The following is a 12,097-nucleotide window of genomic DNA, read 5'->3' as shown; positions in this document are numbered from 1 at the left end:
TCTCTAGCTCTGTTTTTTGAAACAGGTTTCTTTGTGTAGCTGGGGATATTCCAGAACTCACTCTGTAGACTAGGCTTGTCTAGAACTCAGAGATCTGCCTGCCTCTGCCTCTGCCTCCTGAGCACTGATATTAAAGGTGTGCGCCACCACTGACCAACTCATTTATATTAATAACTCTTAAGGTAGGATGGGTCTTTGTAATCTTCTCTTCTTTGGGGCAACTGAGACTATTATACATCTCCATCAAGCACCGGTCCAGGGCCAGAGTTACAACTCAGATCCTGTTCTTTTGACTAAAACTCATGTAACAGCAGATTTCAAACAACTTAAAAAAAAAAAGTCATGCTTTACCAGAAGAAAATAGTTTCTCTTATTGAGCTGAACACTGCTGTCCTAGTTTCCTTCCCATTGCTGTGATAAACACCATGGGCAAAAGCTACTGGGGGAGAAAAGGGTTTGTTTGCCCTGTTATCCTGATCACAGCCCATCCTGGAGGAAAGTCAGGGCAGGAACTTGAGGCAGGCGCACAGGCAGAGACCACAGAGGAATACTGCTCACTGGCTTGTTCCCCATGGCTTGCTAACTTGCTTTCTTATAGAACCCAGGACCACAAGCCCACAGGTAACAACACCCACAGTGGGCCTTGATTAACTTGACATTAATCAAGAAAAATGTCCCATAGACACTCCCATAGGCCAATCTGATGCAGGCAATTCTTCAACTAAGGTTCTCTTTTCCCAGTTGACTCTACCTGGGTCAAGTTGACATACACTAACCAGGGTAACTTCTAATCCAAAGACCAAAACTCTGGGCTAACAAGAAAGCTTGGTGGATAAAAAGCTCTTCCATCATCTGACTCCATTTTGGAGAAGAGGACAGACTTCTGACATTTGACCTCTGTCCACACACAGGTGCGCACACACAAACGCACATACACATGTCCCTGCACCCCAAGTCACACACATACACACAAACAGACCCACAGAAACAGCCAACCACACACATAACAAAATAAAACATTCAAAAATCAAAACTTTGTAAGCTCTGACATATGACAGAAAATTCCCGACCACGAAACTTGGTTTCATGCAAAAAGTTATTATAAACATAATTATTATAGAAATGTATTATAAGAAAGATTAACCTGAGGCTGTGCATATGATATATATGAAGCATTCATGGGTTCTGGGTTTGTACTTGGGTCCTATACCCATGGTAGCTCACGCTTCCAGCATCCAAAGCACTTCTGAACCTGAGCACTCTGGATAAGGTCACTTGATCTATAGACATCTGATAGAAATAAGCCATTAGTAACTACAAGGGTACCTAAGACACAGGTTCAAACAGGCAAGGACTGACTGCTGCTATAGGTGAGATTCAAACACTCTAAGGTCTAGTGCTAATGTTTTGAGTGGCAGAGAGACATGACAGGGAGAAAAAGATGAAGAGGTTGAGGCCTGGTGGAAAGTTTGGAGGCATTGTGGGTGTGGTATCATTGTTTGACCCTGGTCTCTTCTTCCTACACTTTCTCTGGCCTTGAAGCAACAGGTCACTCCTATCATGGTGTGACAACTTTGCCAGAGGACAAAAGCCAATGGGGGTTGGGGGAGTGACAACTGATCACAGACTGAAAACAGTGAACAATGAAAAATAAGCCTTTTCACTTTATAAGCTGATTAGCTCAGGCATTTTGTTACAGTAACAGATTAAAAATGATTAGCACACTGAAAAGGGAAGAAAAACAAAATTAAATGGTGGAAGAGTATATGTATATATGTATATATACATACATATTTGCCCACATATATATTTACATATAAAATATGTAATATGGCAGAAGAGACTTTAGACCAATTTCAACACCACTTTGCCACTGGGTAGAGGGGACCCTAAGAACACACCCCAAGACAAACTTCATAAAAGTATAAAATGAGGAGCTAGACCTGGTGATGTAGGTCTATAATCCCAGCAATTGAAGAGACAAGGGGATCCTAGGTTTTGCTTGAGCAGCCCCGGGGAAGTGAGAAAGCCTCAGTGATAGAAGGCATACCTAGCACAGAAAGGGCCCTAGATTTAATTGTTTGTACCACCAAGGTAAGGTAAGGCACAGAACTGAAAACAGATGCTGAGATCAGAAGCCCAGCCAGAAAGATGAGAATGTACCCTGGGTTATTTGGATCACCTAAAATTAAAATTAAATTAAATTTTAATAAAATAAAGATGTTAAATAAAATTAATAGTAAAATAATTTAAAAGAATTCCCAGAAGACAAAAAAAAAAAAGTGGCTACCCTCCAAGAGTGTACATGGGTCCAGAGAAAATGATGGAGGAGCAACTGAAATGTGAGCAAAGAAACGTCATTCTGGGCTGGAAAGATGGCTCAGGGGTTAAGAGCACTGGCTGCTCTTCCAGAGGTCTTGAGTTCAGTTCCCAGCAACCACATGGTGGCTCACAACCATCTGTAATGGGATGGAATGCCCTCTTCTGGTGTGTCTGAAAACAGCTACAGTGTACTCATATACGTAGTAATAAATAAATAAATTTAAAAAAAAAGAAAGCAAAAAAAAAAAAGGAAGACAGTACCTTCACCTCTCACCTCCACAGATGAACACAGTAAATAAATAAATAAATAATAAAGCACATGTATGTGTATACATACATATATATACACATATACATGTATACACACAGACACACACACACATATGAAACATCATTCTGTCTAGGGACATCTCCAGCCAAGGAGGATGGGCTCTGACTTAAACAGAGTTAAAGATCCAGCCTTGAGAGAGCACAAAGACATAACTCAGAGAGGAGCCCAGAGAGAGACTACTCAGTTCTGATAATGGCTACCCTGTCTTGAAAAAGGAAGAAAAACAATTATCTTGTACCAGAGCACCCATCTGGAAAAAAGAATTGATACTCTTTTCTCTTCTTGGAGTTTTAGGGGACCACCTACTGTAGCTGGCTCCTCTCTCTTCCCTTCATCCATGGCAACAAGACTTAAGAGACTACTCATCAAGGATACTAACCACACCCCTAGGCTGAGCCCAACAGACATGTTCAAGTCACTCTGAAGACGGGCCTCTCCCCAGTACCTCCCATCTGAGCTCTTTATACTAACTCGGAGCCTTCCAGGTAAAACCCCAAATCAACAAGGTCACACTTCACCCTACTCCCTGTATCCACCCTTTACGGTTACCACCAAAGTTCTTGAACAAGGCAGTCTACACCCCAGATTCCCACTCACTAGTGAACCTTGGTGCACACTGGCCTAGGGTCCTTGTGTCCATCACTGGGTGTACTGCCACCTCAGGGTTACAAATGATCTCCTGGCTCCCTTGGATACCCCAACCTTCTTGCTTCTCTATCCCTTCAGGCCTGCCTTTCAAACATAAGAGTTCCTCAAATCTCATGCTCCCCACTGCTGTCCTTACACTGCAGAGCACCTGTCCCCCAGCCGCTGAGACTTAGCCTGGACAAGGATCGCCCATCATTACCCTTTCATGAGCACCAGGGCACGGAGCTGCCCCCATCTAAGTCTAGAAACACTGGGCTGTCACCAAGTCACCAAATCCCCAGAGACAACAGAGATGCCCAAAAAGATGTCTTCCAGTTCGTCTGAATCTCACGCACTCACCCAACTAATGATGAAATTCTAGCAGTTCTACCTCCTCAAATCACCCTCCTCCCAACCTTCCCTCTTCCAGTTCATTCCCAACAGGAAAATCTAACTATGTCTCTCTTTTGCTCAAAATCCTTCAGCCATTACCTACTGCACCCGATGACCAAACTCCACCATCAGCAATGGTGCACATGGTTTTTATTCTCCCATACAGTTTGACTTCCCTCAGCAAGGGTGCACACTGTTTTTATTCGCCTGCCTCACTACCTCTCACGCCATTCTGAGTTTCCTGTGCTTGCGCCCCACCACCATTTGTTTTCAGCAGCTCCATTGTGCCCTCCTCAGCTCTTCATCCAGTTCTCCCTCCACTGAGACTAGAACCAGCTGAGACTTTTCATTCACTTACTCTGGGGGCTTTCTTCATCTCAGAACAGCCCCTTAGTTCTAGTTGGTGGTCCTCCTCTGAGGTCTTTTGGTTCCTGCAGGATACAAACTGTAACCAATATGTACACAGTAAGCTCACTGGCAGCCAACAGAGATCTATCCTGCTTATCAGCATATTCCTACTACTATGACAAACTCTAAAGTCTCCTTGAAGGTTAAAGAGAAGAAAATGAACACAATTAAGTTATTTATGAAGGCTGCCTATCACAATCCTGACCACACCCCACTGTCTGTGAGCATAGATTATGGAAATCTTAAAATCTCCTATCTCTCACTTCTGCAACCCCAACGAATAAGGTAGTGTTTCATACTGAGTAGGCACTTAACTAGTACTTTTTTAATAGAAAAAGCCACCTTCAAAGAAAATCTGGAGGCTGGAAAGATGGCTCAGTGGATAGGAGGCTGCTGCTCTTCCAGAGGTCTCAGGTTCAGTTCCCATCACCTACTTGTGGGCTCAAAACTATCTGTAACTCCAGTTCCAGAGGATCTGGCGTCCTCTTCTGGCCTCCATGGGTACTACATGCACATGGTACACAGACATACATGCAAGCAAAACACCACACACCTTAAATAAATAATTTTAAAAAAATTCTGGAGAGACATACCAGGTAGTTATAAGTTTGGTTAGCCCTGAAGAAACAGCATCAGGGCAGCCACAAGGGGGAAGGGTAGGAACTGATACTCTTCATTCCATGTGTCTCTACAGTAACATTAAGTAATTTTTTCCAATGTGCATGTGGTTCCAAATGCCCAAAAGTAAAGTTAGAAAAACGGGCGGTGGTGGTGCACGCCTTTAATCCCAGCACTTGGGAGGCAGAGGCAGGCGGATTTCTGAGTTCGAGGCCAGCCTGGTCTACAGAGTGAGTTCCAGGACAGCCAGAACTACACAGAGAAACCCTGTCTCGAAAAAAGAAAAAAAAAAGAAAAGAAAAGATGACAAAAATAAAATGCTCTTTGGCTGCGGAGACAGCTCAGCGGGTGCTTCTACACACACATGATGACCTGGGGTTGCATCTTGAGCATCCATGTAAAAAGCCAGGCATAGCTATGCGGCCATAACCCTGGAGCTGGGGGTAAGAAGAGACAGAGGATTGCTGGACCCGACAACCGCCAGTGAGTTTAGTGGGATGTAACTTGAGACTTGAGAAAGTCAGAGATGGACAGAGGACCCATGTGCACACGTACACACACGTACCCTGGACACACAAAAAAAAACTGAATTTAAAGAAGCACTTAAAATAAGTTAATTAACTTCTTAAAAATTGAGAAGGTGAGCAATTTGAAGCCTGCACAGCAATTTAGAGACAATCCCAAGGGGAAACCACAACCTACATTCTTCAAAGGAAATTTCTGGAATCAGAAAACCAGTAGAACACAGTACAGACAAGTTTTTTCATATTTATTTCACAAAGTTGTTCTCATCCAAACATCTTAACAGCCAAAAAAAAAAAAATGCTTGTTGCTTGTCAACATACAAGTTTCTATGAAAACTCTAAAGTATGTCTACACAGACACACTGGTGATGGATGACTTGGGGGGAAGGGATCAATGTTGGCGCAATCACCTAGCAAAGTGTGTTCCAGCTTTATTTTCGATTTTTTTTAAATCACTAACATCCATCAATGGCAATGAGACTATAAAATTTAAGCGAACAGATCCAGCAATGCTCCAAAGCAGTTTCACTGTGCAGATGTAACGTCTACAGGCAGATCTAGAACAAGGTTCTGTGGTAAGTCTCCTTTGCAATCCAGTGAGCTTTGAACATCTAAAACAGCACAGCTTTCTTAAAAATCAACTCAAAGGAGCTTTTAAACTCAGGAAACTGAGCGCTACAAAACAGCTATTAGAACCCTGGGAGAAGGAAACAGAAGAGGACACGATCTTTAACTGCCTTTGGGAAAGGTCAAACCAGCTCGCTCCGGTTTAACCTCTCAAGTAGATGAAAGAACGCACTGAAAAGAGCCACTGACTGCATTGTCTCGCTGCTTGAATGGGAAAGTTTGGTAAAGCATACACAAAAACAGCCAGTGCCCAGGAGAATTTGCCCTGGACGAGACAGCGAAACAAGTCAAGTACGCTGAACTCGGTTTGCTGTAGAGTCGCAGATATTTTCGCAGTTTTTGACAAGCCAAACTTTCAAAATGGAAAACACTTCAAATGGTCGGCCTCACTCCCTTACAAAAACATGAGCTCAGAATCTTAAAAGTCAAAGTGTCATGCCCCATTAGGCATTTGTATTTAAGAGCTTCGACGCGAAATAAAAAGGACCCTTTCTAACCTTCGGCTTTTGAAAACTCAAAAAAAAAAAAAATTATTGCTAGGAGATAATCACCATATCAAAACCAGCCCCTAAACGATATATAAAAATTCCTTATTCCACTAAACATCAGATAAGAAGATGACACGCTACCTTTAATCTCAGGCCTATCGCATAGTTTCTCAATAATTAAGAACTCTGCTCTCCACTGCAGAGAGGCCAAACCAAGAGGAAAACCCAGTATTCGCTGGGAAGTACCAAAGCCAGAGAGGGGGGAAAGATGAGCTGTCCCGGAGGCTGCGCCGTGGACCAGGCCGGGAGCAGCCGGAGCCTCGGTGCACGCGGCCCGCTGGACCCCGGCGCAGGCCAGGCCGCACGCGGGACGGGAGAAATCGGGATGAAGGATGCGCAAGGAGGATGCGGCGCCACCTGCGGCCGGGAGGGACCAGGACAGGTCGTCAGCCCGAGCGCGACACCCCCGGAATCCCGCCCCGCGTCTCCCGGAGGTCGGCCCGGAGCCTGGAAAGGACCACAGCCGCACTCACCGCGCCGCGCTCCCGGCTTCATCGTCCCGCCGCCCGCACCGCAGCGCGCAGCGGCGACAGACGCGGTCCCCGGCCCGGCACCGCGCGGCCACGCCCCCTTCACGGCCAGGGGGCTGGATTGGCGAGCGCTGCGGCCAATGGAGAGACAACAGGAGAGGGCAGCGTAGGCGCTGCGGGGGCGGGGCGTTGCGGAGAAGGCGGCGCATCTCAGGCCTCCTCCTCCTCCTCCTCCTCCAAGGTGGGGAACCAAGGGGCCTGGGTACCCCCTCTGCGTGCAGACCCCTTGGATCCCCACCTGTAGCTTACCCTTCACCTGGGTCTTGAGGCCCCTGGTAACACAGGGCTGGCTGTCTACCTACCTGTATGTCCTCAGACACCGTGCGGGGCTGAGGATTCACCCAAGCCTGAGAGGATTATAGCCCTGTCATCAGTTGGCATTAACCCCTGGAGGTTCGAAAACCTTCCATCTTTTTCATGTACAGACTCCTCTTCCCTTGGTCTTCACCATCTCCAAATCTTATTCTCGCACCTACAAGGAAAGACACACTGCCTATTAAATAGGGTAGTCTTGAACCACCAATTTATCCTGATCTCCGGTAATGCCAGATAACTTGAGGCGAAAATAAACAAGATGAGGAGAAAAGAAGGAGGAGGGGAAAGAGGAAACAGAAGATAGCATGTTCTCCTAGGTTCCGAAGGAAATGAGCTTTATGGCATCAAATCACGAATGTTACACATGTCTTTTGCTTTTATTTACAAGTCAAACCACAAAATAGAAAGTTATGTTTAAAAAGCTCGAGAAAAACTGATTCAGGTGGTCTTTAAGACGTGATAAACAAGCCAGTAGTAAATGCCTAACTGTCGATAGACATTTTAGCAGAGTTCATACCACCAGAAAGCAGAAAAACCACGCACCTTTCACAAAAATCTGCACTGCTTCCAACGGATTTTTAGAACTCTATCCTCGGTTTCCACATCTTAGCAATTTGGAATATACAGGTAAACAAGACGTCAGCTCCCCAGTATTCTAAACACTGACATTGAGAGAGAAATGTATGCCTAGCCCAAAGACGACCTGACATTCAAATTACAACTGCCTCTCCTCTTTTTCATCTGCTCTTACCCAGGGAAGCAGCTGCCGTACATATATATTCAGGGCATTGATGGAGAACTCAAAAATCTGAGATACAGGAATATTCAGAATGTCTTTCTTGTGGTTGTTAGTCCCACAGTCCTTTCTCTTCAGTAACCCTTGGCTTACCTGAGCTGCCTCTAGATTTAACTCTGAACACGCTATGACCCTTAATGGTGCAGCTCTGGAGTGGTGACACTTGCTGCATCAGGCCCTTACCCATAGGTCCCAGTTCCCTGAAGAGCTCGGTTTACTCTTTGCTTATGTCTGATAAGATACCTTATACTGACATACAGAGTGTAGTATATATAACTTACTTATTGGTGTCTTAGTTAGGGCGTCATTGGTGTGAAGAGATGCAATGACCAAGGCAGTTCTGATAAAGGCAAATGTTTAACGGGAGCTGGCTGACTGTTTCAGAGGTTCAGTCCATTATCATCATGGCAGGACACATGGCAGCATCCAGGCAGACATGATGCTAGAGAGGAAGCTGAGAGTTCTACATCTTGATCCCAAGGCAGCCAGGATAAGACTCTGTCTTCTGCAGGTAGTCAGGAGGAGCTCTCTTCTGCCCTGGATGGAGCTTAAGCATAGGACTTCAAAACCCACCCCCACAGCAAGGAGACATACTTCCTCCAACAAGGCCACACCTCCTTACAGTGCCATTTCCCATGGGCCAAGCATATTCAAATCACCACAGTTAGCATTGTGTCCCCAACATACTGGAATTACTTCAGAAGCCTGGAGCAAACACCGGGGCTTCCGCAACAACATCACCATGGTGTCACATGACTTTTTAGAGTCACTGGTAATATGACCTTTGTCATGTGATGCTTACCATCAATCATCTTTACAAGTTGGCTCCTCTAGAAATTGCTTCACATTTAGAAAAATGTGGACAGACAAAGGGCAAAAGACCAGCAATTTCCACACCAGTGGGCTCCTCCCCTTTGAACAATCTTTCTGGGAAGCCCCAGTGAGCACCTTCTGTTTCCTTCTTAGTCAAACCCATGTCATGTGGCTACAAAGGAGTCAAAAGTATTACCTATTTTAAGACAGAAAGACATTCAGCTTCTGTTAGTAAGAGAGAACAAGTGTGCAGAGCCTATGTATGGCCAGTACCTGTCAAAGTTGCTGAATAAATTCATGATTGAGTCTCTCATTTGACTTATTCATAAGAAGACTCACGTGATAAAAAGCTACTAAAATTTAACAGAATCTTTGTCAAAACAGACATGGAAAAAAAAACAGGAACTGAATAGGCATATGTGTCACCAAATATATCAGTAGGGAGTTATAAATTAAAACAAAAATTAAGTAGCATAGCATACGTACTGGATTGGCTGGAGTCCAAAACTGCAGCAATGTCACATGTTGGCAAGGATGCAGGGCCACAGGACTGCTTGTTCACTGCTACTGAGGATGCAAGGGGTACGACCGCCCGGAAGACAATTTGGCAGTTTCACACAAAACAAAGAGTCATTTTTCTGTAGGGCCCAGCAAACACATTTTTAGAAATTTTTCTGATGGAGTTAAAAATCTTTTGTGTAGACAAAAATTTATGCCTTGGACTGTAGAGATAGCTCAATGGTTAAAAGTACTTGCTGCTCTCTCAGAGGATAGGGATTTAGTTTCCAGGACCCATAAAGCAGTTCACAACCATCTGAACTCCAGTTCTAGGAGGCCAGATGCCATCTCCTGGTGTCTATAGGAACTGCATGCACATGGGGTATGTGCACACATGCATACACACACACACACACACATGCACACACACTCAGGCACACACAAATACATATAACATAAAAACAAATAATTTTTAATCTTAAAACATGCTTCAATGTTTACCCATAATTAACCAAACACTGGAAGAAACTAAAATGTCCTCACTAGTAAGTAGTTGGTGATGTATCCATATAGTGCGATATTATTCCACAAGGAGAAAAAAATGAGTAATGGGGCCACAAAAGAATGGGGGAACCACTCACAGATGAGTAAAAAAAGACAATCGGGAAAAGCTATGTGTTACACGATCCTGAAAATGTGACATTCTGGAAAAGTAAAAAATATGGAAAGCATAAGATCAGTGATTGTCAGGGGTCAGGGAAGGAGAAAAGCAAAGATTAAATAGATGGAGCTCGAACTTTTAGGACAATACATTTACTGTGGAGAAGATGCTACTGTGTGTGTGTGTGTGTGTGTGTGTGTGTGTGTGTGTGTGTACGTGTGCATGTGTGTGGGTGTATGTGTGTATGTATGTGTGTGTGTGCTGGTGCAGGTGTGTGTGTACATGTGTGTGTATGTGTGTATGTATGTGTGTATGTGTGTGTGTGTGTGTGCATGTGTGTATGTGGGAGGGGGTGCGGGTGTCACACATTTGTCCAAACCTAGAGAATGAAGAGTTCTAGTGTAAACTGTGGGTTCTCTTTAATAAAAAACGCATCACGGTGAGCAGGCAAACGGTAGCCTCACTAATACATGTACGACTAGAAACTGGAAGGGGAGGGTGAGTGCCTGGAAATCTATGTACCTGCCTCTCAGTTATTCTGTAAATCCGAACGTCCTTTTAAAAGTGAATTCATCACTGACAATGGCAAGCTCATAGACACTGTAGTGAAGGCAATGAAGACGACATAAGGTCATCTTTTTAAAAGGTCATTTTTTGCCTTGTTGAAGTCACATAAATCTTTAGAGTCCTCCCTCACAAGATAATTAGGTTCTTATACAGCTTTATATTGAAATTTTTTCCAAATGTAAAGGAAAATTTAAGGACTTATAAAGCGAAAGCTCATTTTATTTTGTCACTGTCCGCAGTCCATATACTGCCTCGTTGGCTTATCCCCCTGTAAGTGCCTTGCTTAGTCCCTTAGCCCACACACTCCTTCCCCACCTCTCTTCCCCCTCCTTTCCCCTCCTCTTCCCCCCACTTTGCTCTCCTCCATTCCATCCCCATTCTCTCTCTCCTTCCCTCCTTTCTTCTCTCCCCCTCCCTTTCTTTCTCCCTCTCTCTCCTCTCTACCCCCTCTCTTCCTATTGCCACATAAGCTATTTAAGCCAATCGGAAACAAATTGCAAACACTAAGACATTTGACCCTAAACGTGCTCGCTTTCTGTCACAGAAGGAAATAAAATTACCTGGGAAAATTAACTGTAAACGTGGAAGGCTATATCTTGACTATAGTCTCAGAATCTGACATCTGTGTTTCCTTAGCTCTGTCACTTTGCACTCTGGTGAGACAGAACACCACTATAGGAACCCACACAGATTACTTTACAGGGGGAGGAACAAAAACAGAAGAGCTGGAGACCCACTATCCCTTTCTGCTTCAAAAGTATGTCCCAAGTAACCTACCTCCTCACACAGGGTCCCAACTCTTTCTTTAATTATTATTAATTAGGTTATTTATTTACTTTACATCCCAATTACAGCTTCCCCTCCCAGCCCCTCCCTCCCACCACCTCATCCCTATCTCCGCCCACTCCTTCCTTTCCCCTCAAAAAAACCCAGAGGCCTCTCATGGATATCAACCAGCCTTGGCTTATCAAGTTGCAGTAGGACTAGGCAGTTCTTAAAGGGCCCACAGCCCCCCAACAGTTCCTTCACATGTGAGCTTTGGAGAGACATTTAAGATCCAAACCACAACACTAAATACTTCAACATATATCTAAAATCCAAAACTTCCCCCTTCGTTTCCTAGCATATAAGAAAGGACATATGGAACTTCTAACGTGTTGGAGTGTCTAGAGAATTCTAGTGAAGTGAACGGCTGTCAGTGTCCCATGAAATCTTGAGTGAGCAGTTAGAGGTGTGGCCAGGCTTGATCCAGTCACCCTCCGTGGCCAGTAAGCTGTCGGCATTACTGTGACAACTGAACAGCTTTCTATCATAATCCTATTAAGATCTTCACAGCAAGGTCTCTTAAACCTCTTGGAACAGTCCATCGCCATTCTTTGGCTGACCACACTCTTGGGTGGGTTTCCAGGGAAGTTCTAGAACTGTCCTCACTTGGAGTCTGACAGTGATGTCCCAGTGCTTTTTTGAGACACTTTATAAATTAGATATTTGCTCCGTAATTGGTTTAGGTTCCCTTTTG

The 12,097-nt window shown here is 44.4% G+C and overlaps 1 protein-coding gene across 3 annotated transcripts in view; it reads right to left on the bottom strand.

Moving 5' to 3' along the window:
- Wasf3 (WASP family member 3) overlaps positions 1-7,215 on the bottom strand; it is a 99,590-nt gene extending 92,375 nt beyond the window's left edge. For 2 of the 3 annotated variants that reach the window (XM_031338746.1, XM_031338747.1), the window contains exon 1: positions 6,872-6,991. The gene's annotated coding sequence lies outside the window, so the exon portion shown is untranslated. Of the gene's footprint in view, positions 1-6,871 lie in introns of all 3 variants that reach the window. The other variant, XM_031338745.1, reaches the window with a different exon arrangement.
- Positions 7,216-12,097: the final 4,882 nt, after the last annotated feature.

Source organism: Mastomys coucha, unplaced genomic scaffold (assembly GCF_008632895.1).
Source record: "Mastomys coucha isolate ucsf_1 unplaced genomic scaffold, UCSF_Mcou_1 pScaffold22, whole genome shotgun sequence".
Taxonomy (NCBI): Eukaryota; Metazoa; Chordata; class Mammalia; order Rodentia; family Muridae; genus Mastomys; species Mastomys coucha.
This window is presented reverse-complemented; position numbering and strand designations above follow the sequence as displayed.